Raw genomic sequence first — 27,404 nt, 5'->3', positions numbered from 1 at the left:
GACAGGGACGACTGTGACTCTGAGGATGATGGCGACACCGTTGCATAAAGTTGGTGCATTTTTCATGGGCTGTGCAAAATAAATTAGCAAATGCTGTAAATATGATGAACTGCTGCTGCTGCTGTTGATGGGGAATGCTGCTGATGAAGATGGTGATGATGTCCTCCTGGACCCAGTTTCGCTTGAGCGAGAAACTTTCCAAAGTTTTTTTGTTGGTCGCCAGCGGCGCGCAGCAGCAGCTGAGCTGAGCCCGAAGCTGAGACTGAGACTGGGACTGAGGCAGGAGCTGGATCTGAAGCTGAAAAGCTGTTGGCTGCCACACAGAGCTAAAGCTGAAGCCAAAGCTGAAATGCAGGCGGCACACGGAGGATCCAACACTCGGGCTCTCCGCCTCCTGCCCATTTGTAGCCGCTTTAGTTTTGTTTGATTCAGTTAGTAGTTTTAAGAGTTAAGTAGTTTTCCAAAGTTTTATGAATTATTAAGAGGATTTTCGAGTTTTACGCTAGCCTTTCATTTTCGCTTTCAGTTCTGCAGCCAGGACATTCGCGACGGTCCCTCGCTTGCTCTCTTTTGTGCGCTCGTCAGCCGTTTCCGGCTGTTGTCGCCCGAAAAGCTGTCGAAATATTTTAAAGATTTTTTTTTTTAATTTTTTACGTGGCATTTCCACATTGCTGTCGCTGTTGCTGTTGCTGTTGGTTTGTGCTGCTGCTCCTGATGATGATGAGGCCGCTGCTTGGGTGGCTGTGTGGCGCCGCTTGTTGACTTGCCACTGCCCTCCCCCTGCAAAACAGGACTGGGACAGAACGGAAACCCTTTTCCCTCCAACAAAATTAAATACATTTTAGTGTCAATAAAATTATAAATGCAAATTATAATTTTCTACTGCCTTTTCGGACACTGGGACACAGGGGCACCCCGGGGCGGGGGTGTTTGGCGCACAACAATTAGCCAGGCCAAGCCAGGAGCAACAGCAGCAATCTCTGGTGCCACCTCACTGCCAATTTTCCTCGAATGGCCCTCGAGATAATGCCCAAAATGTACCCCTGCTGCTGCGGCACTGATTGTGACGTCAATAGCAAATTAAAACTTTAACATGTCGCACGTCCAGTGGGGCTGGCAGGGGGAGTTGGATGGAATGGACAGATTTTGGATGGATCCCTCAGACAATAGACTGGCTACTGATGTGGCAGGGTAGCCAATCGCTTGGAAGGGAATTATGCGGTGTGGCAGGGAATGCCATGGACTGGGATGTTTGCAGTGGAGTTTCTGCCTGTGGGGGGTACAATTTTGGCCAGGGGAATGAGTGAAGCTTTGGCCTGGGGTATGGAGTGGCGTGGAGCGCAGTTTTGGGCTGCCTTTCCACCCACTGGGAATAGAGTGAGTGAAGTTAAGTGGAGTTTGGCGCTTGTTGCGGCTGTTGCCAAGGATGTTGGCATGTTAATTCACTTTGCAAATAGTTGCGGTTCTCTTTGCCGCCAACCCCTTACCCTGCCGCCACGCTAATTTGATGCCTCTAGTTGGCGAGTCTCTTTTGGGTGGTGAAAAGCGTTGAAAGAAAACTTTTGCTGATTTGCTAAGTGAAACTTCGATTACGCGCTTACTGGAGGGAGCCTGTCGCTCCCTTTTTTCCCATTTCGCTGGAGCCTCCATCAATATTTGCACAGCCTAAAGCTGCTCCTGTGGCTGCTCCCGTGCCTAAAGGAATATAAACTTTCGCCACGTAACATTTGTTATGCTCTATTTCTTTGCAAAGCAATTACCGACCCACATATCCCGACAAATACTCGTAAACAAACAAAAAACGAACGGGCCAGGCCTATGCCTGCCTGCCTGTGCCTATTCGAGGGGTTTTGCGGAGAGGAGAGCAGTGTGGCAGGTAGGGACGAGTCTGCATAAATGGATTCTGGCGCACAAAGTGTGCGCTGCAAGGGGGGTGGGGAGCGGCATGTGGCTGCCTCTAAATGAATCGCACTTATCACGTAGCAGCGTCGGGAGCTCAAGTACAGTGCTGCCTGCCTTGGCAAGATAATGAGAGGGAAAATGACGGGAAAATTGCAGGAAAACACAATTCAGATTTTGCTGGCAATTAAATGTGGCGGACACGGGAAGCGGTCATTAGAGAAAGTGTGAAGAAGGGTTCAAGCGGAGTTTAATGGCAGGAAACAATTTATAAAAGCTCAAAGCAGCGATCAAAGGGGTGTAGAAGAAATAAATAATCACCGCACCACATGACACATGTGGCCTACATTTATGGAAATATTTCGCCATTTAATTGCCCAATTAGACACTCGTAATTTGCATATCAGATGAAGACGCTAAACCACCAGCAATATGCTCCACAAATTAGCTATGCCAGAAAGTGAACTCCGCCCAAAAAGCTGCAGCAACTTTTGCTCTTTTTTGGGTGGGCGACAAGATCTCGCTCACGTAGGGGCCACAAATTCACGCAGTTAACACTGTACAAGGGAGTGGCCCCAGAGGGGAGAGTGGAGAGGGGAGCAAGTACTTGCCACCAAATATTGCCACGTGAATTTCGGAGCAAGTTTTTTGTTGCATTTGTTGCGTTCGCTGCTGCATACATAAATAATCGATAGCTTTTTCGCCATAGAGCCCAAACACAAGCCGACATCGACAGCCAAAGGGTGGGGGGTGTGTGGCAGGGGGCAGGGACAGGTTTTGGCTTTGTGGATGGGAACAAAGTGGGGCGGGCAGTGCGAGAGGTAGGTGAACATTCTGGAGCAAGTAAATTTGCAGGGGAGAAAAACAAATTTATAAGCGCATTAAACGAGCGCCATGTAGTGCTCGTGATTTGTGCGCAAGAAGATGGCAAGGGGGAAGCTCCAGGGAGAGCTCGGGTGGGGGGGTGTAGGGGCTTGGCTGTTGTAAAGGGTTAGAGCTGAGGTCGCGGCCGTTGCCGAGGCTCATGCCATGGCACAAAAGTGCTTACCAAGCGCTTAGCGATTAATCAGTTTGCCAACAACGAAAATGGCAAGAAGCGGGCAGGGGAAAGGGAGAGAGCGAGAGAGAGAGAGAGAGAGAGGGTTAGTGAGAGACTCGAGTATGTTAAGGGAATATGCAACGGTACACGGAACTTTTGAGTCCTTGAGCTGCGCCTCCAAGGAGCATCGACCAAGCCACACCAGAGGCCCTCTGCTCGATGGACGGACTGCCTCGGGAGGGGGTGTACTGTACTGTACCGCTGCTGCTGCTGCTGCTTCCTCTTGCTCTTGGGTCTGCTTTTGCTGTTGCACTAACGCCGTTTTGGTGGCTAATTAAGTCAATTATGCACTTAAGGCTTCAAGTGGCGTGCGGCACCAATGGAGGCCACACAACCGACACACCATTTCAGCACAGACAGCATCTGCAGGAGCAGCCCTCCCACCGCCAGCCGTTGCAGTCATTTAAACATCAAAGCTCGTCACGCTTGAGTTGTGCAGCAGCAGCAACAGCGGCAGCGGCAGCGGCAGCGACGTTGCCACCACTTGCCACGCGACTTGCAGCAGCGCCCCTCGAACCCCTCTCACACTCCCATCAACGCCTTGGCTCTTCCTGGCTGCTGCTCCGGCTGCTCCTGCTGCCTTTTTTAATAATAAAATGGGGCTGGCTGTTGGCTCTTCTGTGGAAATAACTCATACGCACCGTATGCCGCCGCGCTCGCCATACATCAGCGACAGCCGCCGACGCGATGCGACGGACAATGAGGGGAGAGACTGAGGCTGAGGCTGTTGGCGTTGGCGTTGGCGTTGGCGGAGACGGAAATGTTGCTTTTGTTGTTGGTGGTGTAAGGACGTGTTACTTACACTTTGCCTTATGTACTTAAATGGGCTGTACATATGTAATACATATGTAATAAGGCATGTACACAGCCTGATGTATGTATTTATGTACAAAGGATGCCAGCCAGCCCAGCGTCTGTGTGTGTGTGTTTGTGTGTTTGTGTGTGTCAGGCACGAGAAACGATTTATCTCAATTTACATACTAAATGACAAGCAGAGCGGCTCATGCATTCCTTTTCGTGACTGTCGAAGGATCCCCATACCAACACAGCACACAGCACACAGAACACACACACACACACACGCATACTCTTGCTCCTCCTTTGGCTTCGTGCTCCGTCCACATGCTTGTCCATGTTGCTGTTCCGCCTGCTGCCTCTGTGGCTGCTGCTGCTGCCTCTGACCAAAACCCAACATCATGCACAATGGGCAGAAGATTGGTAAATGAGCCATAAACATTGATTTTCAGTATAAGTAAACACTTAATTGAGTAAAAAAGTTGAGTGGAATTTCTGGCAGCGTCCGACCCACCGCAAGGACCGGCGTGGCGTGGCACCATAATCATTTAAAAATTCAGTGGCAACAAAGTGATTGCACTGCCTGAATCATTCATTTGGTAATCAATCGAATCATCGCCAGCTCAGCCGAGGATACGCAGCTCCATTACTGTAGTTATTCCTGAGAGCAGGATGTAGTTATGCCCCTGGCTGTGCCTTTTTCTGCCTTTCTGCCTGTGAATACATATTTAATCTTGACTTTTTCTGCTTGATTGTTGCTTCCATGAGTGCTTCTCACGTGTGTATTAAACATCCACTCTGCGCAGAATTTGTTCCACTGTAGACCAAGGCACAGGCCTCGTTGCTGCCCCCGCCTCAGTTGTCGGCTCTCCATAGAATGTAATGAAGGCGTTCGATGAAACAAATGCAAAATTTTCAAAGACGTAAAAACGAAATTACAGCCAAGCGGACGAGACAGACAGGCGGCAAATGGAGAGGCAATGGGGTGGAGTAAGGGGGGGGTCGGAGTGGTTGGAGGAGCTGTCGAAGAGTGGGTGAAAAAGTTGGAGGCGGCCGACAGCTGTTTTAGCAGCGGCGAGCATTGAAAGCAATTACTTTGTACCGCAACAAAATACACACAGACACACGAGACACAGACACAAATACTAGAGCCGGATTCCTCTTCAGATTGAGGCCCTGAATCCCCTGCTAAGCTGCTTTGCCTTGCCATTTTCTCTCTCGTTATTTTTGTCTCATTTGTTGTCGCCGCCACCGACACAGCCACCGCCAGACCACATCGAAGGATAAATATTGTAATTCCCTGGCGATGCAGCGCGCACGCACATGACTTTTTAATAAATATTAAACAGTGCGTCAAAAAAGTGAGTGTGCTCCAGTCCCAGTCCCAGTCCCAGCCACAGCCCCAGCCGCTGTCCCAATGCCAGACAAAGGCCAAGGCTGAGCCGTGCCTGAGCCCCGGGGTATGCTGCCTGATTGCGGGGGAATGTTCGCTCTGCGTCCTGGCTGGTGGCGTTGACATGACGCCCAACGAAACGCAATATTAAATTACGATAATAAAATATTGAACCAAGATTGTTTTGTTCAACTTTCGAAAAGAAAGTCAAAGCCAGAGACAGCAGCAAGCAAAGCCAAAACCAGTGCCTTGTGGTTTTGCCTTTGGGTTGGTTCCCAGTTCCTGGGGCTCCCTCTGTTTGCTGCAAGAGTTTTCGTATTTTGACAAATGTTCGTAGCACATTTATTGTTTTGCTCAGCTCAGCCCAGCCCTGGCCACGGTCTCTCTTCGGTCTCTGGAGCATATTATAATGGTCTTTTTACTATGAAATTGTCGGCCCCGTCTCTACGTCTGACGTCTGTGCGCGTACCCTTCGGGGGCTTTTGTATGTTGTACGAATGTGTATATAATATTTCTTTCTTTTTTACAAAAGAGGCGCAAAGTTGCGTAAATTATTGTTAACGGAGGCGTGAGTGGGCGGGGCAAGCACTGGGGTGGGGCTTGAGGCGCCTTTCTTCGGTTGTGTTTTATGTTTTATTTTTTTTTTTGTAGATTTGTGGGTTGGGTTGGGCCTCTGCCTTTGCCTTTGTGTGTATTTGAACTTGGCAGTGCGTTAAATTGTAAAGGCCGTGCAAACACACACACACACACATTGAGGAGTTTGTTACACAGAAGTTGGGCATTTAGTAAGCTAATCCCCGAAAGTCCCTCAGAGATTTGGCCAGATTGCAGAAGAGAAGCCACCTCTAAAAATACACGGAACACAACTCCAAGATAATTTTAATTTGGCATTTGATTAGGCACGTGTCCGGGTAGCCTCCTAGAACCAGCTTAAGGACTCAGCACACACACACTCAGTCGTACATCGTTCGATGCTGCTCTCATTGTCTGTTTCTATTTGCAATGTCAACGCTAGACGATGAGGTAGCAAGACACACAGAGCCACACAGAGCCACACAGAGGCACAGATGGGGACATGGACTCCCACACACAAAGACAAAGAGTAAGCCAGAGAGTGCGAGGCAGAAGCAATTGCAAATACTCGCAAGCTCGTATGAATATTTATGAGTCTGTTTGCGACTGCTTAAGACACTCAACTACCGAGACAGAGCAGGAGCAGGAGGAGCTCCGTTCCGGTGGTCCTGCGCTTGGCCAGGTTTAAAGATTAGCGCACAAATGTGGCTCACTGCTCCCTCGACTGCCAGTCCATCCATTTGTATGTGTGAGCCATTTGCCAGAGCTACTTAAGGATCCGTCGAGCTAAATTGCCAGCCATGAAAATGAAAATGAAAATGAAACTCCATTGTTTTCCCATTTCCATTGTTTGATTATTATTATAATATGTGTGAGTGTGTGTGCGTGCTTGTATGTGTTGGTGAAATATCCTCAATATCCTGGCCAATGGACAAATATAATTGCCACGCACACACTGAGGGAAACTGCAGGCCGGTAATGGGGCCGAATTGGCAGGCATTGGCATCTCTTGCCTGATAGATCCTTATAGAATGACTCTAATTAATGCCTGAAGGATGGCTTAAGCTACTCGGAGAAGCTGTGTTTAAGCAGCAGCAGCAGCAGCAGCTTCAGGCAGTCTTTGAAGCGATTTAAAATAATTTTAATTGTGTTTTTGCAAACACCAACAGAGACCACAGAAGCGGCAATAATTTGGCATTTGTGTGTTTCCATTTCTATTCGGAGTTTGGTTATTTTAATTAGCAACATTTTGCGTGAGTGTAATGTCATTGGAAACGTGGCTTAATGCCTTGAGGCAAACAATGGCAACTTATCAACACGTTAACTGGAGCTTCCAGCTGCCCTGCGCACCTTCTTCACATCTCAATTTCCATCTGTAATTAGTTGACTTCCCTGAATTAGTTTTAAGGTGATTAAATTTAATGACTTCCACTGGCGTCTCGAATATTTGCCACACGAATGCAATTACCTCGCTGGCTACACAACAGCCAAGAGACAAGACAACAAATCAGCAATTAAGCCACAGCCACAGCCAGAGACAGAGACAGAGACAGATACAGAGACAGAGCCACCCACCACGACCAGGGCCCATCCATTCCCTGGGCCCCATCACCTGTCACCACATCCGCCAGCAGCCCCACAAGACGGCGGCCCAGAGATCTCAGCAGCTGAAGCTGGTCTCCCACTCGGGCTCGTGCAGATGGCATCCATCCCTTTCGGGACTTGATGCTGACGTTAATGACCGCCAATAAAATGCGTGCTCAAGTGGCAGGAAACTGCCTTTGGGGTCTGTCTCTATTCCCTCTATCGCTGCCTCTGCCTCTGTCTCTCCTCTCTCCTGCTGGTCGCCCCTGCAATTAATGTCAATGTCAATATGCCCTATCGCGACGTTAAATGTAAAGGGTATTATAATAAAATAAATAACGCAAAAATCAGCAGAGCTAAAATTAAATCGAACATCAACAATCTGTGGCGAAACAAGAAGCCAAACAAGGGAAAGCCAAGGCGAAGGGCACTCCAAGGGCCAGAGGACACGAGGGGGAGCCAAGGAATCAAACGAAATCAACGAGCCATCCACCAAGTTGGTTATCCATTCCATCGACATCGCCCATCGCCCATCGCCCATCGCCCGTCGTCTGTCTGGAGCGGTGGAGCCCATTGCCTGAAGCGGTAGCTTGTCTTGTTTTTCGTTGTTGGCTTTCGCTTGTGGCTCTCTCGCTCCTGCTGCTGCTGGAGTGCAGCTCGTTAGGCACGAACGAGCAGAGCAGAGCAGCGCAGACAGGCGGGCAAGGACATAAACAGGCAATGGCAGGCTGTGGCTCGGCGTCGACACCCATTGGCGTTGGACCATCGCAGAGGAGTCGCCGTCGCCGGGCGCATCTTAAATGCCAATTTCAGTCGCTGCATTTGCCCCACTCAACGGAAGAAGAGTGAGAGATGGCAAGAGAGAGGAGTGGGAGGAGTGAGTGCCAGGACATTCACTGAATACCAATTAGAGGAAACAAATTTAAAGCTCGCCAAACGATTGCTCCAAATAAATATATGCATGGAAAATCCTTTGAACGCACTAGCCGTAAGTTGATTAAAAATCGAAAATTCATGCCAGAGCAAACGACAACGCCAACGATGCTTACATTTATTTTTTCGAGTGTATTCCCCATCCCCAGGACCCGTCGAAAAGCCAATCTGCTCAACACTTTGTTTGCCGTCGCCGAAGCCGTCGCCGAAGCCATTGTCGATGCTGTCGACCCCAATTTGCAGAGCTCCTTGTCGCGCTTATATTGATATACATAGCGGGTTCTGTCCGCCCATCTGCCCGTCTGCCCGTCTGTCTGTCAGCACCCAACGCTGATCCCCATGCCGTGCTGCCCGCTTTTCACCCGCCGAACCGCATCTTTTGGTGGATTTTTTAATATTGAGCATATCTTTATGCAAACCAGCGAAGCCAGCAGCAGGATAGGGCCCAGGACGATGGACAGAAACCCGAACAGGTAAATCCCCTCTCTCCCGACGCGAATAATTCAACTCGCAGCTCACGTAAATTTTAAGTTTCGTCATTAAGATTATTGGACTAAGAAAAATTTGGTCAATGCATGCACGGAATTTTTCATGAAGGCATCCAGAGCCAAGCGCCAAGCAATCAACTTTTTACAAAGCAAAAGGAAACAGGTACAGTAGGGGGAGGAGCAGCAGGAGCAGCAGTTGAGATGCTCATCAGCGAGTTGGGGGTGGAAATGATTCAATGGCTAAATGGATCGACTGAAACGAACCCCGAAATGCGCATCAAATTCCCAGCAAAAGTCTGATTGAATCTTGAGCTAATTTTTGGAAATATTATTTTTAATTCATTTTGCTGTCTGCCTGGGGGGGGGAGTGTGGCAGAAGGATAAATAATAATCAGCTATTGAGGGGTGAAAATGGGAACTGAAAGCGAGTCGAGTCCGCGTTTTCGCTGCCACGCAGCACGTGTCTCGTTAACCTTTCATTGCCGTTCCATCAACTCACAGAAAAAAGGTCTTGCCCCTGCCAAGAAATTCCTTCTCTGCAGCATTCGGCAGAGTATTTTCATCTTCTTTTTGTGTGTTCACTTTTTTACTTTGTGTGTAAGCAAATTGCCCAATTTTTCTCTCTCCATTTACCCCCTTCTCTGGCTGTTGCTGTTGCCTTTTTCTTTTGGGGCTTTTCCTTTAGCCGTTGTTGCGGTGGGTGCGCGAGGGTACGACTGGCTAGGTTATCAACGCATTATCTCCGTGAAAGGAGTGCAGTGGGAAAATTGTTATGCCCCAAAGAGCAAACGAAACAGCGGCGGCGAAGGCCAGCAATAACACACACAGAGAACACACACAAAGAGCAGACGGATGGGGCACAAAGTGGAAAAGGAACCAGCAGCAGCAGCAGCAGCAGCAGCAGAACAAGAACATGAAGATTGAGTCCCAAAGAAAATAAGAAGAGACAGTCCAGGGGGGGGCAGAGCTATCCAAGAGCACTAGTCGCTGGTTAAGTGGAGGGTGGGTCCTGGGCGCAAAAGCAATAATCTAACATTTCAGCACATTTTACAGTTCACTGAATTAAATAAAGAAACTTTGGGAAGCACACAACCCTCACAGGCAGCTACACACTCACATAGATAGACAGGCACACACACACACACACACACAGATTAAAACCTATGAGCATAAAGCTGCCTGCCCGCTGTCTACGCTGCGTATGCGTGTTGCCACATGCTTCAGTGTGTTTGTATTGCATACCCTAACGGAGGACCAAAAGGGTAGGTTGGCACTGCGGAGGGAGAAAAGGTTAAACTTGTAGTTCCCAGAATTGGGGATTTGCAGCTATCTTCCGGGTGGAGCAGCAGGAGAACAAATAGCAACCAATCGAAATCTATTCTTGGGTTGAAATCTTTCAACATTCTGATACATATTTCCATCAGTTATTCTGTGGATATCAAGCCAGACTCTAGCTATATCTGTGCAGCTATCGATACTCCTTTTAGCACTTCCATTTTCAAAGAGCATTCCCCGGGTTTGAGTAGCCGCCTGTCTACTCCATCAAAATTCCAACTAATACAGTGCCGGTCGTTTCTGGTGTTCTCTGAAATGTTTCCATAGAACTCAAATGGCACAGCTGGACGATGGACGGACATGGACACCAGCTTCAGCTTCAGCTCCATGCACAGCTTCAGAGTTTCGGAGCGACAAGGACTACTTCCAGGCAGGAGGAGCAAGCGGCAGACTGAGTGACTGAGTGGAGCAAGCAAAGCAATTTTTATGGAGGCAAAAAATCTACAGGCGAAGGAGCAGCAGCAGCAGCAGCAAAAAATAAGAAAGAGCGAAAGAAATGAAGGAAAATAAATGCCGCGATATGGGGACCGAGCTGAGCGTTGTTGCCTCACTGCCACTGGGACAAGGGCATAGACGCACATGCCATGCCCCACAAGCGGACACAAAAAAAGGCAGAAGAAAAAACCGAACAAGAAGCAACCAAAAAAAAAAACTGCTGAGCTAACGATGTGTGATTTTTCTGTATGGTTTGGTGCCGCTGCTGGTACCACGGGGGCGCAGGTCGTCGACAATTGGGGCCCCGGGTGGGTCGCTGCTTTGGGTTCTGTGTTCTGGGTTCTTCGCCTCCCTTTTTTTAGGTTTCGGGCATAAAAAAAAAATAATCATAAATGAAAGTGTTGGCGCTGGCACTGGCACTGCCGCTGCTACGTGTAATAACATTCAAGTGCGCCAAGTTTAATCTTTCAAAATGCTTATGCACGAAAAAAATAAGCTATAGAGCGAGCGACAGCGAGGGGGTGGCGCTACACAGACCAAAATAAAAAATTATGCAAAGGCAACAGGGAGGGTTGAGTAGGAGAAAAAAATAATGCCTGGGTAATTTACGTTTAAAGCCTGCAAAATTATTCAAATTAAAATTGTAAGTATTCTAACGCGTCGCAGGCATCTGTGGCCGCCACCAGCTGCGGTGCGCTCCAGGAGTAAGACTGAGACAGAGACAGAGAGCGAGAGCGAGTGGCGCTGACCCAGGCACTGTGTTAAATTAGCTGGGACACTTAATTTCTGTTGACGCGCACATTTTTCTATGGAAATTAGCGCTAAATAATTTTTTGGATTCGCCAGCGCAATCGTTCAGGCAGGGGGCAGGCACTGCACCCCGTCTCTACCCATCCGCTGGGTTACCCGCTTTCCTGTTACCGTTGCCCTTGGCTTGGTCTGGCTTGGTCCCACTCCCGGAGTGGAGTGGAGTGGAGTCGAGTTTTTGGCAATTAGGCCCGGGGTGTTTGAATTAGTTTCGTGTTTTAATGAGTTTCATAACTTTTTGGTTCCGTTGTAAATTTGTGCTGGCCAGCAACAACACACACAAACACACAAAAGATGCGTTCAATGAGAGGTTAGAGCAAAAAGCAGAGAGCAGCAGCGGAACGGAGAGACTGGAGAGAGTGTAGAGCGTGCAGAGAGCGTGTAAATGATGATGGGGGGGGGGGGTGTGGTGTGTTGGCTGGAGTGAATATTTATGCATGTATTTGTTGGCCATATATCCAGTTGACATAAGCGACGGCAAAAGTGGCAAAAGGCAACATGAAAAATGCTTTAAATCTTCTCAAATGTGTGGGGGGGCTGGCAGGGGGGGACTGGGTTGGGCTGGGTTGGAGGTCAGGTCTCAGCTGTAGGTTTGTGTGTATGCTAATGATATTTTAAAAGAGCTTTCACTGTGCTTACGCCTGTGTGTGTGTGTGTGTGTGTGCGTCAGTGAGCAAAGTGAAAAATTATTTATGTTGCCTACTTATTGGGGCATGAAAAATTCGCATTGTTATGCAAAACCATCGCTACACTGTGCATAAGCAACCCCCGCAAGCCCCATGCAACCCCTCATAAGTGGCTCAGTGGATTATTGGATTATTTAAACAATTTCGCAGCAGTGTGCCGCTCTGTGCCGGCGACCCTGGCCAATTATTCAGTCGATCAAACTATCGATAACCCATTGAGCGCACTTTGATTGGCCCGGCCCGGTTCAGAGCGGCATTCCCCGGGCGACAATTTGCAATTTAATATTTATAAGAGCTCTAATTAATTAAACATCACAGAGCACCGAAAAAAGCGCAGCCACGCCAGCGGAAAAACCAGCCAAAGTTGATGGAAAAAACACGCTAAAAAATACTCACAACAAAAAAAGGCACAAAATGGCAGTGAACAATTCCGATGACAAATGGGGCTGGGCTGTTAAATATTTGCTGCGGAGGGGGGGAGTGGCAAAAACCCTTTTCCGGCAAAAGAAATACAATAGCTATCTCTTTTGCACACCATTTATTTAACACTCTCCCCCTCTCTCCCTTTGCCTATCTATCTTATTGCCCTTTTACCCGCTCTCTCTCCCTCTCTCCCTCTATGTGTGTTGTTATTCTCTTCTCTTGTTGTTGTAGTCAGCATTCGGCATTCAACTGTAATTACTTAGGTAGACCCGATCCGATACGATACGATACGATGTTTGCCTGCAATGAGAAATAAGCCTCTTTTGCACACCGCCAGAGCACACAGCACACAGCCCAGAGCCAAAGAGAGGTAAAAACTTTGAATTTTCTTATAATTTTTCATTGTTAAATTGCCATTTCAGGCAGAGCAGTGAACGGAGCGGTGTGTCTGTGTCTGTGTCTGTGTCTGTTTGTGTGTGTGGCATGTGGAAAGGATGCGCCAAACACAAACACAAAACTGAAAACAAAAAAATAGACGAAACCAAACCAAAGCAACGAGAGCAAAAAGGACAAACAAATTGAAACTTTATACAGTTGGTAAAAAAGTTGAGAAAAAGCAAACCAAAGCCAGAGCAGAGGAAAACCAAAACCGAACCAAACCCAAACCCAAACCCAAACCCAAAAGGGTTAACAAATTTAGCAACAATTTGGCCAGGTTCAGGGATATCTGGGAATCGGAGATGGAACTGCCGATGGAAACGATTTTGATGTAGGTCAGGCACCCGGCAAACCCGGCAAACCCGGCAACCCGGTTTAACCAAATTTAATAAACCCAAAATGCTTGGCACTTGAGAAATGAGCAGAAAAAGGGACGAACCAAAAAGCGAAAGACTAACGAGAAATAATCGCACATCTAGGCAACACTTGAGAGCACAAAATAAATCAAATAAAATAAAATAAAGTCAAAATGTAAACATTGGAATATCAATTAAAAAACAGAGCTGCAAATGCTTGTGGTGATGAAACTTGATTGGAGCGCCGGAAACAATCTGCAAAATGGATTGTTTCAGCAGGCGAAAAAGACTAAAATGTAACCATCAAAATCAACCGTTCAGAGCAGTTGGAAATGCAGCTAAGAAATATATATTTTTGGGTATAAAATGCAGGAAACTTTCATGCAAGTTCGATGAAAGGGATGAGCTAAAAACTGCCAACATTCAGCCAAGTAAAATTAATGAATGGAAAGTTGAAAAAGTTAACAAAGCAAAAGAAAAGCAACAGGGAAAGCAATATGGAACCAATACCGAGCGTAGTTATATTTACACTTGATACCAGAATCTGTCCATCTAGCAGGGGAACTTTTGGGCAGGATAAATGAAACTAGAGCCACATGCGAGTTTTTAATTGAAATTCAGTTCGGGTTTATGAATTTTGCAGCTGAAACTGGAATATAGTGGGGATAAAATCGAGTAGGGAGAGCAAGCCAAAAGAATTGAATATATATTTGGGAGCTTTAAGAGTGGAAATTAGTGCAGAATTGTCTCCTCATTTTGGTATGCCTTACAGCCATAAATAAACTGAGATAAAATATCAAGGAACAACTCAAATTAAAAGTATAAATTAAATAAAAATGTGTACCAGAGAGAGGACTATTAGCAGGAGCAACACATCTCTGTACACAGCCCCTCTGCATATTTTTATCACTATCTGCATGTTGTGGAAGGACTCTTCCTCCTCCTCCTAAATCTAGCCGAAAAATCTAAGAGCACAAATATGGCAAACAGAAATAAAAGAGGCAAAATAAATAAATATCAGACCATAAATAAATAAAAGTTGTGAACAAGCAAAGGCTCTCGCTCCCAGTCCCCCCTTCAACCTCCTGTCCGAAAGCATTTCCAGCTGCCAGGACTAGTGGCTGTGGCTGTGGTAGTGGCGGTACGAGCAGGCAGCAGATACAAGATACAAGATACACACGTCAGCGTCGGCTTTGCTTGTTTCTGTGTTTGTGTGTGTGTGTGTGTGTGTGTGTGGTCGTAGCTCTTGCTGTTCGTTGTAGTTGTGGTCGTGGGCCGGTACACGCCTCCTTCAGCGTTTTGCCACACACAAACACAAAAACACAAAAACAACAAAAATCAATATGTTGATTTGAACTTTATTTTTCTACTTTTTTTCTTTTCTTTTTTTCTCTTTTTTGCTAGCACCAATTCTCCTCTTACTTCGCTTTATTTTCGCTGATTTTTTGTTGCTGTTTTTGCTGCTTTCCCCGGAAAGTTTTCCGCCAAAGGAATTATCAGTTTTTTTGTTTTAAGTTGCTGTCTCTTCTTGTTTTGGGCAACTCCAAAACGAATGAAAGAAGCAAAAGAAGCAAAAGAGAAAACGGAGAAGAAAAGAGAAGAGCTAAAAATGGGGCGACTCGGGCCAAAAGCTGCCATTATCTGCTTACATATTCATTCGATATCGTTGTGTGTGGCGCTGTGTGTCTATTTCTATATATAAGCGGATATTTTTGACACTTCAAAAATGGGAATATCTCGAGAGTGAACAAAATGCTCTGTGTAATTTTTCATGACCCCCATGCGAAGGGAAGAAGTGTGGGATTGGGGGGAGATGCTGCTACAGCTGGGACCCTGTCAGCAGCTTTGGTGTGGGGTTCTGTATACCATTCAAAATCGTAGCAGATTGAGCTGTTGAGCCCAGGAGAAAGATGCAGAAGGAGGCTTCCAACCAGCATGACAACTGAGCCTCTGTCGCTTCCTTTATCACTTCTACTTCTTCCCTTTCTGTTGCCACTTTTTTATATTACTTGGCAAATATCGATAAGAGATACGAACGAGAGAGAGAGAGAGAGAGTGGGGTGCCATCTCCCTGTCACTCTGTCTGTCGCTTCCACTTTGCCTTTTGCAATATTTGGCGACAGTCAATGTTTGCTAAATATCCTCAGTAAATACTTGGCAGCTTATAGTCGTACACCCCCATACCACCACCACCATCCACACACACACATAAATATTGAAGTACAGTAAATTCCCAACTCAATGATTTCACCCGTTCTCTCTGTGGCCTTTTATGGGGCAGCAGCCACTGTGCACGAGCTGAGCGACTCCACTGGGTGAGAGAAGACAGGAAGGAAGGAAGGAAGTCTGGCATAAGTGAGTACATGGAAATAACGCACTTTAAAGCCCAACTGGGACTGGGATTGCTACGAGGATTGGGAGCTTGAACTCGCATCGGGACAGTGCCCATTATGTGCGCTAGGGAGCCTGATGCCATTATTAATGAATTTATGTATTCGTAATCGCATCCATGGCAGTGCAGCACAGTGTATTCCCCCATCATCAGAGCCATAAGACACATCAAACACACACGCAGAGAGTGGAGAGCGGAGAGAGATAACTGAAAGTGCGTGGGACTGTAAGTATATTGAGGCTATTGGAGGCTTACTGCTGGATGGCTGGCTGACTGGCTGACTGGATGTATGCTCCTCCATCTCTGGCATATTGGATCCATGTTCCATTTTCAATGAACTTCGGAGGTTCCTGTAGCCCTCGCCCTGTCTGAGGCAATTCATTAGTTTCTATCTCACTGGCCTGGCAATTCAATCAGTTTGATCAGCTTCAAAATGTTAGCTATTTGCGGACCCTGTCTGTATCTTTTTTCTATGTGTGTTGTCTGCTTCCCACACTCTCGCTTTATCTTCTTCCATCTCTCTTTACTGTCACTCCTCATCTGTCTATCTTTCTCGCTTTTTTGGATGGCAGTAAAGTAAATTTAGTTAACCAACCATAAAAAATTGTGTGCACAGATGTGTGAGTGGCATGATTTCCCTGCCACTGCGACTGGCACGCCCTTATGCCAACACCCAACCCATTGCCTCCCCCCCCTGGCCACCCATTCACCCATATTACGTATACGACACATAGTTTGGGGGCCCAAAGTTGATGATGTGGTTATAGTTGTTGCTGGTGCTGCCTCCTTCTCATTAGAGCCGCGTTCGCGCCCAAAAATCTGTAACACATAAAAGCATGCAACACAGAGAGAGAGAGAGCGAGAGAGAGAGAGAGAGAGAGAGAGATGGAGCTGCCTCCGCTGGGTGATTCTTAGATATTATCAGCAAAGTTATTGGCGGGCGGGCGGGCTTGATGGTGGGTTGGGTTGGGGTAGGTAAACTGCTGCTAAGCATTAAATTTATGAATTCCCAGCGAAGTGTCTTCTGCCAGCAGCCAGCAGCCAGCAGCATCGGCTACCGTCCGTACCATAACTCGAAGTCAGCTTAGAGCTATGGCAGTAACCAAAGAGAAAAGACTGTAGTCCGGACAGGAAGTTACGTGACTCCTGGGCATAAGTCCAGTCCAAGCTGCATTTCACCTTATTTGCTTGAGCTTCGTCTCGTGCGGCGCCTCCTCTACGGGAAGACTGTGGTGTAGCAGCGGAGGGATCAAGCCGAGCTGTGTGATAAATTCAATGAGCTGCAGACACTCTAAGTGGAACCACGTAGCAGCCAGCCAGCCAGGAGATTCATACTCATGGAGAGTGAAACAAAAGTTGCCAGAGCCCAAGAGTAGAATCTGGCAACGCAGGAGCAGGGCTGTGGCCAGGAGCACCAGTAGCCCCAGCAGCCATTTATAACCAAATTGCGGCAGGGCTCCAAGTGGAACTCGAACTGAAACTCTGACCAACCAAAAGGGAACATTATCACGCGAACTGGATGAACTTTTTGGAGCACTGCCCGATGGGCAATGGGAGCCTGTGGCCTGGAGCGACCAATATAGTTATGCAAATAGTGCCACGAATTATATAAATTGCGTATACGCAGCGCGGCACAGACACTGGAGAAAGTACACACAGAGCAGACAGAGCAGACACATTGATATAAATTCATATTCAAATGGGAGCGCACCCAACAAAAAAAGTGAGAAAGAGGTAGGAGGAGGAGGAGGAGGAGGAGGAGGAGGAGGAGGAGCAGCAAAGACATTTGCACAACATTTCTAGATATATTGCCATATCTGGTACAACTGTAACTGTGTGTGTGTGCGTGTGTGTGTGTGCGGCAAATTAAGGAGCAACAGCAAAAGGAAAAGGGACAAAAGGGCTGCCTGCAAATAGCGGAAAATGTTAAACGACCCCAGACGATGGCTTCAGGGGGAGGTACATCGACGTCGGAGGTACGCAAATTGATATTTTTCTACAACATGCAAATAACACGAGTAATGCGAGAGTGTAGAGGGACGGGGCAGGGGCAGGGGCAGGGGCAGGGTAGGCTGTGGAGGTGCAAGTGTGGCATGTTTGAGCAGAGCGAGGGGAGTGCCTCTTCCTTGCGCAATAAATGATCTGATAAGACAACAACAACAAACGTTAAAATTTATGCATGCCAACTAAAAGACACACACACAGGCACGCACACACACACACACACACGCACGCACACCGGAAGTGGGTGAAAGTGGGGAGTGCAGAAGTGTTGCTGCTGCTGCTGCTGCTGCTGCTCGCTCGGGCACGTGTAGAGGATGCTGTGCAGAAATGAAATAAAGTTAAATAGGATGTTTCGACATTCTCCAAAACAGCAGTGGGCGAGGGGAACACCGGCAACAAACGAACAAAAGCAAATGAAAGTAAAAGCGAAAGCCAAGTTGCTTGCCTCTAACGAGGGCCCGTCCGACGCTGGAGAGGGGGAAGCAAGTGGGAGGTGGAGTCATTCTGTGCAAGGACGTTGCCAGGACACATTCCGATTCGGTGTGTTAAAATGTAATAGCAACGTTAATGAACACGAACGCAGTGGCAGTCGCAATGGAAATGGTCGCATAAAAAAACGCCAACGATTTGCCCTCCGAACCCCATGGCTGCTGCCTTCTCCTGCCACCCACAGGTTGCGGTTGTAAAACACATACAGAAAGAGAGAGAGAGAGAGAGAGAGAGACGGCAAGAGATGCTCTCACGCACATTAGCAGCGGAGAAGCCTTGAAGCAGGAAACAGCAGCCAGAGTAGAGGTCCCAAAACGGAGGAGTTCGTGGCAGCATTTTTGGAAGTAGAAGCAAAGGAGGAGCAGCAGCAGCAGCACCAGCAGCAGCAGCAGCAGAGGAAGGAAGCTGAAGAATGAGCCAGAGCGGGAGGAGAATCACCTAAAAGGGAAGCTAAAAGTTAGCAAGGCTCAGGAAGTGCGCGGATGAGAGCCAAACAAATCTCAGCCACGCACGTCGTCCGCCCTGCCACTGCCACTGCCACCCTTTCCACAACGCATACGTCCTCCTCACACCCTCCACCGTGCCCTACCCCACCCCTTATCGTTTGCTTTCTTTGTTGTCTCCCCAAAAAACCAATTGCGCTGTCGTCGTCATCGTTTTTTGTTGCTTTAGCTGTTGTCGGGGGGTCGCCAACTTGTGTCTCCATCTGCGACTCCCACTCTGTCAGCAGCAACAGCGAAAGTACACACACATACACACACTTACACACCGAATCATCGCTGGCATCGTCCCTGCCAGGTCTGCGGTGCTGATGCTGATGCTGATGCTCCCGGGCATGTCTCATCGCTGGTGATGCGTGCACCAGTCGCAGTCTGTGATTCAATCACTGCCATTTGGTTTGTTAATGGAATTCGCATTAAGAGCCGACACAAAATTGTTCATTTTAATAGTGCGAACCAAGGTTATATTTTTAATTACCAGTGGGAATTATAAAATATTTCCAAGCGAAAATGCTGCGCAGACAAATGACACACAGAAGTGAATTGTTCAGTTGGTAAAATGTTCGCGCTGCAATAAGACATAAAAGGTGAGAATGATATGTTCAAAAATCGAATATCTTCCAATATATTCCAACATCTTTGCTGATTTTATGTGCGCTTTTTCCTCTCTCCTTGATAGTTTATGCCCCGCTCAGAGCTGCGCTCTTTAGATCATTTTCGAGTCGTAAATCCGTAGTGGGAGCATTTTATGGTCGCTCTACTTAATGGACTTTTTGCTTGTTTTTAGTTGTATTTTATTTCTTTTATGATTCCGCTTGAACCTTTATGTAGAACATGAATAAACAGAGAGCTGGTGGAGGGGATAGTCAGACAGAGATTATGACTACATTTGTGGGTTATTTTCTTGCCTTTTGGGTTGGCATTTGATTCGCAGCAAGCCACGCCACCCCGAAGCTCCTATGAGCTCTTCTTTGATGGAGACTTTAAGCTAATTTCAGGTTAACTCAATCACAGTTTCGCCCCATCACTGCTCTGGCACAGACACAGACACAGACACACACACAGCCAGGCAGACAGACTGAAAGATTGAACCAGAGAGCAGGACAAAAAGAGTAAGCGATGTGTGCAGAGTGGAGTAGAGGCAGGGAGACAGACAAAGAGACAGGTGAGCAGGTGAGCTGCTCGCTGCTCCCTGTGAGATTTTCAGATGTCTTATTCAATGAGGCATTTTACACCATTTGGTTGGTATTTGATGAGCATCTTCGTGTGTGCTTTTGCCACTTTGTTGGCAACGCGTTGCCAGCGTAACATTTTGGCTCCTCTACAATGGTGTTTCCCTCACTCACCCTTTTGGGCATGTGATGCCAATCCTGCCATGAATCCTGGATAAGCTCCTCCCCGCACTTTGGCAACTTAGCTTGTTGCTGCTCATTTGGATTTGGGGCATTGGGGATTTGCAGCACGCCTCGAGACATTTTTATATGTCATTCGATCCGCTAACGAATTTTCGAATAGGCCATTTCGGACCATTACTGCCTGGAGGGGGTCGCCGGGTTCAATTTTCAGTAAAAGAAAATTACTAAATTGGATATTTGGGCATCGCCGGAGACCCACGTTGATGACTTTGCTGGGGTTATGGGTGGGTAAACGATACTGTGCTCCCCTGCTCTGACCTGCCCTGCCATCGAGCAGCAATTTATGAATACCTTAATACGGTTTATAGTCGAAATATTTACCTACCAAACAAACGCCACACCGAGCAGGAAAGTCAAAGGGAGAGAGTGTCGCAAGGAAAATAAAAAGCCCTGAGAGAACGCAGAATCCTGACAACATTTGCCAAGGAAGGAGGAAGGAGGAAGGAGCAGCAGCACGAGCACCAGGGTTGAACCCACATCGACAACGTTGTCGAAGTCTCCGTGTGGCAGTGTCGCTGTGTGTGGCACTGTTGGGGTAATGGAAATAACGGGCATTAAGCAGATGAAGCAGACCATGGGCATCCTCGCCAGATGGGGACACACTCTGCCGGAAGGATGGATCTCAGGTCGGCGGGGCTCTGGCTATATAAAATATTAAACGGAAAACCTTCGTAATTAAAGTGAAATGAATTTAAGTACGCAAATTGAACGAACGTGGAGCAACGGCAGGAGGTCAGGAGTGAGCAGCAGCTGCCGACCCTCATGTCTCCCCTTTGGCACTGTAACTTGCTGCCACTTGTTTGTTGATGCAGCAGCCAGCCAGCCAGCAGACCGGTGTCCATATAATTGAGTGACCATAAGACCAGGAAGCCACTTGAGTTTGCCAATCTGTGCTCCAGCTCCAGCTCCTGCTGGCTGTCAAGTGTGGCTCTGTGACGCTCTCTCTCTCTCTCTCTGTGTTTGGAGTGGACATGAAATATTTCCTCCCTATATGTACATCCCACAAATACATTTTGTTAGTTTTTTCCCAGTACTAATTAAAAGGCCGTTAAGTATTTAAATTCTCATAATTGAGGCGGCCAGAGAGGGGAGTTGCGCAACAGAAATTCGAGGGGATCAGGGCCACAAAGTGAAACAGCTGGCCAATTAATTTCAAGTGCACATTAGATGGCACAACCGAGTGCCACAGAGCAGCAAAAGAAACGAATTGAGAAATGGATATAGGAGGGAACCAACAGCAAAGGACACACTTCACTTAAGAAGCACAGGAATGTGATTCACTAATTGGTTCGCAAATGCTCTCTCCACAGATAATCGCCAGAAAAATGCAGATAAATCAAGGCAAAAATGCTGCACCTTAAGCCCACTTGACACCAACTACAGCAGCAGCGGCAGCAGCGGCCTTTCATTTTCATTTCACATCAGAGACGACTCAAACTCTTAAGAATGTGCATCGAATTGTTGTTGTGGCAGCAGAAGGAATATATCCATATTCCTGGTTATTAAAATCAAGTGTGGAAAAAAAAGGATTATGCCAGAAAGAAAACTGAATGTTACCAGCAACTTGTACCACCATTTCGATCCACCAATCTCTATCATAGAATTGTCATCTAAGTTCCTTTAGTTAGCTAGAATAAATTGTTATTTTCAGACAGAAGCGAAAGCTTCTAACTTTTACTTTTTGTGTGTGACTTGCTAAGGTTTCGTTTGTTTAATTAGCCAGCGAACAGAGGCCTCCCAGAGACCTTCTAGAATCCACCCGCCCGATGATTGATTTGTGTGCAAATGCGTGTGGGTTCCATGTATGAATAAGATTAATCAATTAAGTGATTGCCATCCATCCAAACAGCCTCCAGTCAGCCCATTCAGCTAACAAATTGAAGATTTCTCTCCACTAACAGCAGCACCACAATGGGTGGGTTAACCCTTTTAGGAGCAGGAACAACCCACACACGACACACGACACACTCGAGATAAATGTATATCCCAATGGCGCATTCCACCTTTATGCCTGGAATGGCTCAATTTCACCTTCTGGAATGGCTCTTTTCACCTTTCGCCCTGGAACTGGCTCTCGCCCAGCCCCACTCGAATAGCGAAAATTATCGCCGCCATTGGCAAATTGTCGCCAACGTTTTTCGTGGGCTGTCGTTGGTGGAGGGAGGGGTTGCCATTGAGGATGAGATACAAAATTGTAACTGCCGGCAACTTGAGTGGCCATATCCACTCATTCCACTTGTTACCCTCTCTCTGGTTATCCACTGTCCCCGCTCCTCCCCCCTCTATCGCTTCAACTGTGGTTTCATTAGCCGTGGTCTGTGTCAACTTTGTTGCTGCTTTTACTGTTGCTGTTGCCTCCTGTTGCCTCCTGCTGCTTGGCTTGGCCTTCCTCTAATTTCGTTAAGTTTCGTTTGCCACAACAGTCAGCCATTTGGCTTAGGATGTGTATGTGGCTGTGTGTCTGTGGCGTTACTTTTTTCCTTTTGGTTTGCCCAACTCCGCAGTTAATGGTAGCCCAAGTTGTGGCATCAAGTTTTTCACTGGCCTCATATCTCATGGTGGCACCGCTGTCTCTCTCTCTCTCTCTCTCTCTCTCTCTCAATCTGCCATCTGCCCATGTCTCTTGCTCTATCTTGCTGTCTATCTATATTTCCGTATTGCTTTTTGTGTAATGATTGCGGGGAAAGAAAACTCTTACGACCACGTGCCTTGATCAGCAGCAATGGGTACAGAAAGCTAGCTGACAGTCCCTGTTTTTGCCTGAATATAAATTGGAATGAAAAGGAACTGATTAGTCACACTTTTCTTGTAGATATTCCACTCAAAATTCCCTCAACTTTGGCGTCCCATGATGATATTTGCTGCTGCCATCGATCTGCCCAGGGTATCGCTAGTTTCAAGCTACTCCCTAGCTTTCTCTCTCTCTCTCTCGCTGCTTCCCTCCTCTATCCCACTCTCTCTCTCTCTCTCTCTCTCTCTCTGCTTTGCTGCTGCGCCTGGCTTGGGGTCTCTTGGCGCTGTTCCGTTCCCCCAGTCAAATGCAATTAACAAAACACGCTTCTAGCATAAAGTCATTAGTTATTCCATTTCATGAATATCCCTCTCTCATTTCGAACGCTTCGTTGAATATACGATATTCTATATGTGTGTGTGCTGTGTGTGTGTGTGTGCTGTGTGTGTGTGTGTGTGTGTATTTGTGCTGCTTGTAGCATATGGAAACATTCGGTGGCTGGCTATAAGTTAAAGCTCCTCTGACCAAGGTCCAACGTGTGTGCTCTGGCATGGCCGTAGAACAATATTATTTTGGTGGATTTTGCACCCAAAATGGCCGACAGGCACCCGGTTAAGGGGTTGGGGGACTCAACCCCTGCAACCATTTGCAGTTCGGACTAAATTGGCATTCAATGTTGTACATTCAATGTTGGTGGTGCTCCTCCGTTGCGGGAGTGCTGCTGATGCCTGGTGGGTGCCTCTTTTTTTTTGACGTCACGTTGTTTGCTTTCACCTCAAGCAAAGTTTGCAAATGTTTCAGTGACCCTCCAGCCCACACCCATGCCCACACCCACTCCCCTCACCCCTTGGCCGGAAAGCTGCGTGCACGCTGGATAAACTTTTTGGGCCTGAGTTCGCTTATAGGCAAAAATGGTTTTTCAATACTCAAAGATTTATGAGTCTATGAATCTTGTATACATGTCTGAGTGTGCGGGTGCGTGGGTGTTGCCTGTGGGTGTGGCGATATGAAATACTGATACCTATGGCTCCCCCCGAGCTCATAAGCCAGGAATCCCGGCCAAAAATGGCACCCATTCGAGCAGCTGAAGAGACCAAAAGCAAACACCACAAATTAGTCGGCATAAGACACGAACCGGTAGGCGTTTCAAGTGGGGGGGTGGGTTGGAAGGGGGATTGGGGCAACAGCAGCAAATAGAAATCAAGTGAAATTCTTGGGCAAAGCTTTTGGCTGTGCATCTGATAAAAGTTTGCCATTTCTTCTTTTATTTCTCTCTCGGTTTTTTTTTTTTTTGTAATTTTCATGTTCCTCCGCTGGCTCTTTCCCCCTTTTTTTCAGAGAGAGAGAGAGAGAGAGAGAGAGAGAGAGAGAGAGTGAGATTCCTGGGAAAACTTGGGGCAGCTGCCACATGGAACATGAATCAACACTGAAAGTCCTCAAAAGTTCTTGGGATGATTTAATTAGAATTCTTGAAGATGTCACCCAAGGCTATGCCTGAGCTGGTCTGCCGCTGCTCCAGTCTACGGTCTGCAGTCTGGTGTGTTATGGCACGGTCTGGCCTGGTCTAGTCTAAGCCGAGGCTGGGCAACGTTTAATTATGAAATTTTCAAGGTGGCAGAGTCAGCAGAGGAAGGGGGCACGTTGGCAGGGTGACAGGAGCGTGGGGCACCCACACCTTGGAGGTATTTTGTGGTAGATTAGCCTCAGAGTTCAATGTGTTGATGTGCCGGGGTAAGCCACGGCACGACTCGGCACCGAACACATTCCGGATTGGTGTCGGCTCCCCCCGGTGTTTGTCGTGGCATCAAATGGGCAGGGGGCGGCTAAGTGCGATGGGATTTCGGGTGTCGGCTGTCGGCTGTCGGTTTTTGCTGCCAAACGATGTGATAAGTTAATTGAAATTAAATTTTAATTTCATGGCATAAAGTTCCCTCAGATGAGATTGCTTTCTACGGCTGGGCGGGGTACATATCAATATGTGAAAGGATATTCGGTGGCTGGGGGGGCTGCTTCCAATCAAAAAGGAAAACCATCAATGGAAGAAGCATCCCCTGGGTCTATAAGCAGAATCATTTCATTTCATTTTCCCCCCCCTCAAGCTTAATGGCAAACACACATGTCATGCTGCCCCCCTGTCTGCCTGCCTTGCCCTTGGACAAAACTCGTTTATTCATTATGTATACGCCTTGTTGTACAAGGCTACAATCTGCTGCTGCTCCTGCTTGAGGATATCCTGCTCGAGTGTACCACCTCTGGACACGCACACACCTGCACCTCAACTCTCAGTGTGTGTGTGTTAATTACCCATCGATGCAAATGCTTGATTTTGAGCATCATTAATACTTCTTTGTTGCCACTTGCCACTTGCCACATGCCACACGATGGTGGTGGTGGTGGGTCCTGTCTGGCAGCAGCTTAAACTCCAAACGGCTTGAGTGCCACAGCGTTGAGTCGAATCAAGTGCTCGAGTCTGCTTGCGGCCAGACATGGAGATTCATTGTCGGATTGTCAGTGTCCAAGTGGCAAACAAACGAAAGCCTCAACCGCCCTTCAGCTCGTCTCAGTGATCAAGGGAAGAGGCGACTAATATCTGTCAATAACTGTCCAAAATAAAACTATAACCTGGCCACGTCATTGCCTTCCTCCGTGAATCCAATTAAAATCGAATCTTAAGCAAAGTTAAATGCCCGTCGGGTGCGCCTCCATGGCGGGTCCTTTTGGCCATTAACTATGCAAATAATGTGGCGGATATAGACAACATCGCGTCGAAGATTAATGTTCATTGATTTTCCCGGCCAGTGATAATTTGTTACCCAACCAAATTGCCTGACTGCCTGCCAACCGCAGCACAGGCAGGCACCCCCACAAAATAACGACAAAACGAATGCCATTTTTCTGGATTACTTTTCTATTTGTGTGTAAAGCCATTCTAAGAATTTGATAAGCCCCAACGCAGCCCAGCGCCCGCCTCCGCCTCCGCCTCCGCCAGCGATCTTTTGGAATTTCCATCCCATTCTCGATGCCGTCTGATGGAAGACAAAAGTTTTTGTGGGTATTTGCATTATTAAGTACTGCTCCCCTGCCCGATAGCCCGGCGACAGATTGGGACTGCTGGTCGGTCATCCATTGAGCCGAAGGTGTCACATTGCCGAGCATTTGCTTATCAGACATCAAAGAACACCTTGTGGTGCCACCCAAGACCCAGCATCGTTGCCTATGCAACCTATGCCCGTGAATGGTAGGTATGGGGAAAAGGGTCCACCTCAGTCCCATCCCTCTCTCCCTCTCTCCCTCTCTCTGGCTTTCTTCTTGGGGTTCCAGATTGGTTGCCAAGTTTCACGTTTACTTAAATAATTTCGTTTTGTTTGTCTGGTTTCTTCTGCTGCTTTGCATTTCGGAATATTAATTAAAACAAACTTTTCAAGGAATGTGTCGGTACATATTATCAGACAACAACAAAATAAAAGAAAAACCTGAGCAGAGGTTGGAGTTGGAATTGCGTTGGCATCTTTGGCAGCTTATGTTTAGGCACAAAATGTGTGCTGGAATTTAAATAACATACGAAAAAGAGAAACATTTACATACATGTCTGTCTGTCTCTGTCTTCTTGTAATCAAAAATTCGTTTGATTTATCAAAAGTTCCAAAGTTGCAGTCCTGCGTGCTCTTTGTTAGGCAATTTGACTTTTAGATTGTGGCCATAAATGTCATGCAGAAAAACTGGATTAGGATTTTCATAAATCAAGCAAAATGATTGATGAAAATGGGAATACAATTTAATAAATAATCGAATCGATTAAACTTGATGTGCGCTCTTTAAAATGTAGCTGTTGGGGGACATTCTTGTTCTACAAAAGAATGGAAAGATTCCTACAGTAATTCCAGGATTTTCCAGCTTCTAAGATTCAGCTACCTAAAAAAAAGCCTTGTAAAATCGTAAATATATCGTGTAATACCTCTGAAATCTATGTCTACACCTTTATTTAATTATGTCTGCTACAAGACACAAACTTCTGTCAATGAACTTTCTTGCAAGAATCCCTAAAACAACAATCAAGAAAGTCTGAGAAACAGAAACAATGCGCTAATCAAATTTGGAGACATCAAGTGGGTGTAAATTCGTAATGAACCTTTCGGGTAAAGTCGAAAATTGAAGAAAACTTAAAAGAAAATATTTTGTTTAAAATATTGATGAATGAATAGCGAAATCAAGGGAAGCGGAAAAGACAAAGGAAACGTATTAGGAAGGGTCCCAAATACGGGTGTGATTCCTAGAAACACTTTTTTGTTTCCATTGCGAGGGTTCCCCCTCTTTTTTTGGGGTACGTGGGGGATGGACCCCGAGGGCCGTATTACCTGGATTTGCGTCTCAAACTTCAAAGACCATTCCGGTGGCTACTTTTAGCAGTTTAACGAGTGGCGATGGGTAGCCACAGGCTAGGCAGGAGCTGGGGGAGAAGGAGGTCTTAAGCTGAAGCGGCCACTCAAAGGACCGCCAAGTAAATAAATAAACTTTTGTCAACATTTTGATGATTGGGCTTGTTGTTCTTTCATTTTGCAGAAAATTAACTGGCAACGAAAATCGAGACAATAATTGAGACTGAAACTGAAACTAAATGGATGATGATAT

General features: G+C 46.9%; 1 protein-coding gene across 1 annotated transcript in view; it reads right to left on the bottom strand.

Moving 5' to 3' along the window:
- LOC117582761 overlaps positions 1–27,404 on the bottom strand; it is a 42,040-nt gene that overhangs the window by 13,069 nt on the left and 1,567 nt on the right. The window lies entirely within an intron of this gene.

Source organism: Drosophila guanche, unplaced genomic scaffold (assembly GCF_900245975.1).
Source record: "Drosophila guanche unplaced genomic scaffold, DGUA_6, whole genome shotgun sequence".
Taxonomy (NCBI): Eukaryota; Metazoa; Arthropoda; class Insecta; order Diptera; family Drosophilidae; genus Drosophila; species Drosophila guanche.
Note: the sequence above shows the minus strand (reverse complement) of the source record. Positions and strands in the feature narration are given on the sequence as shown.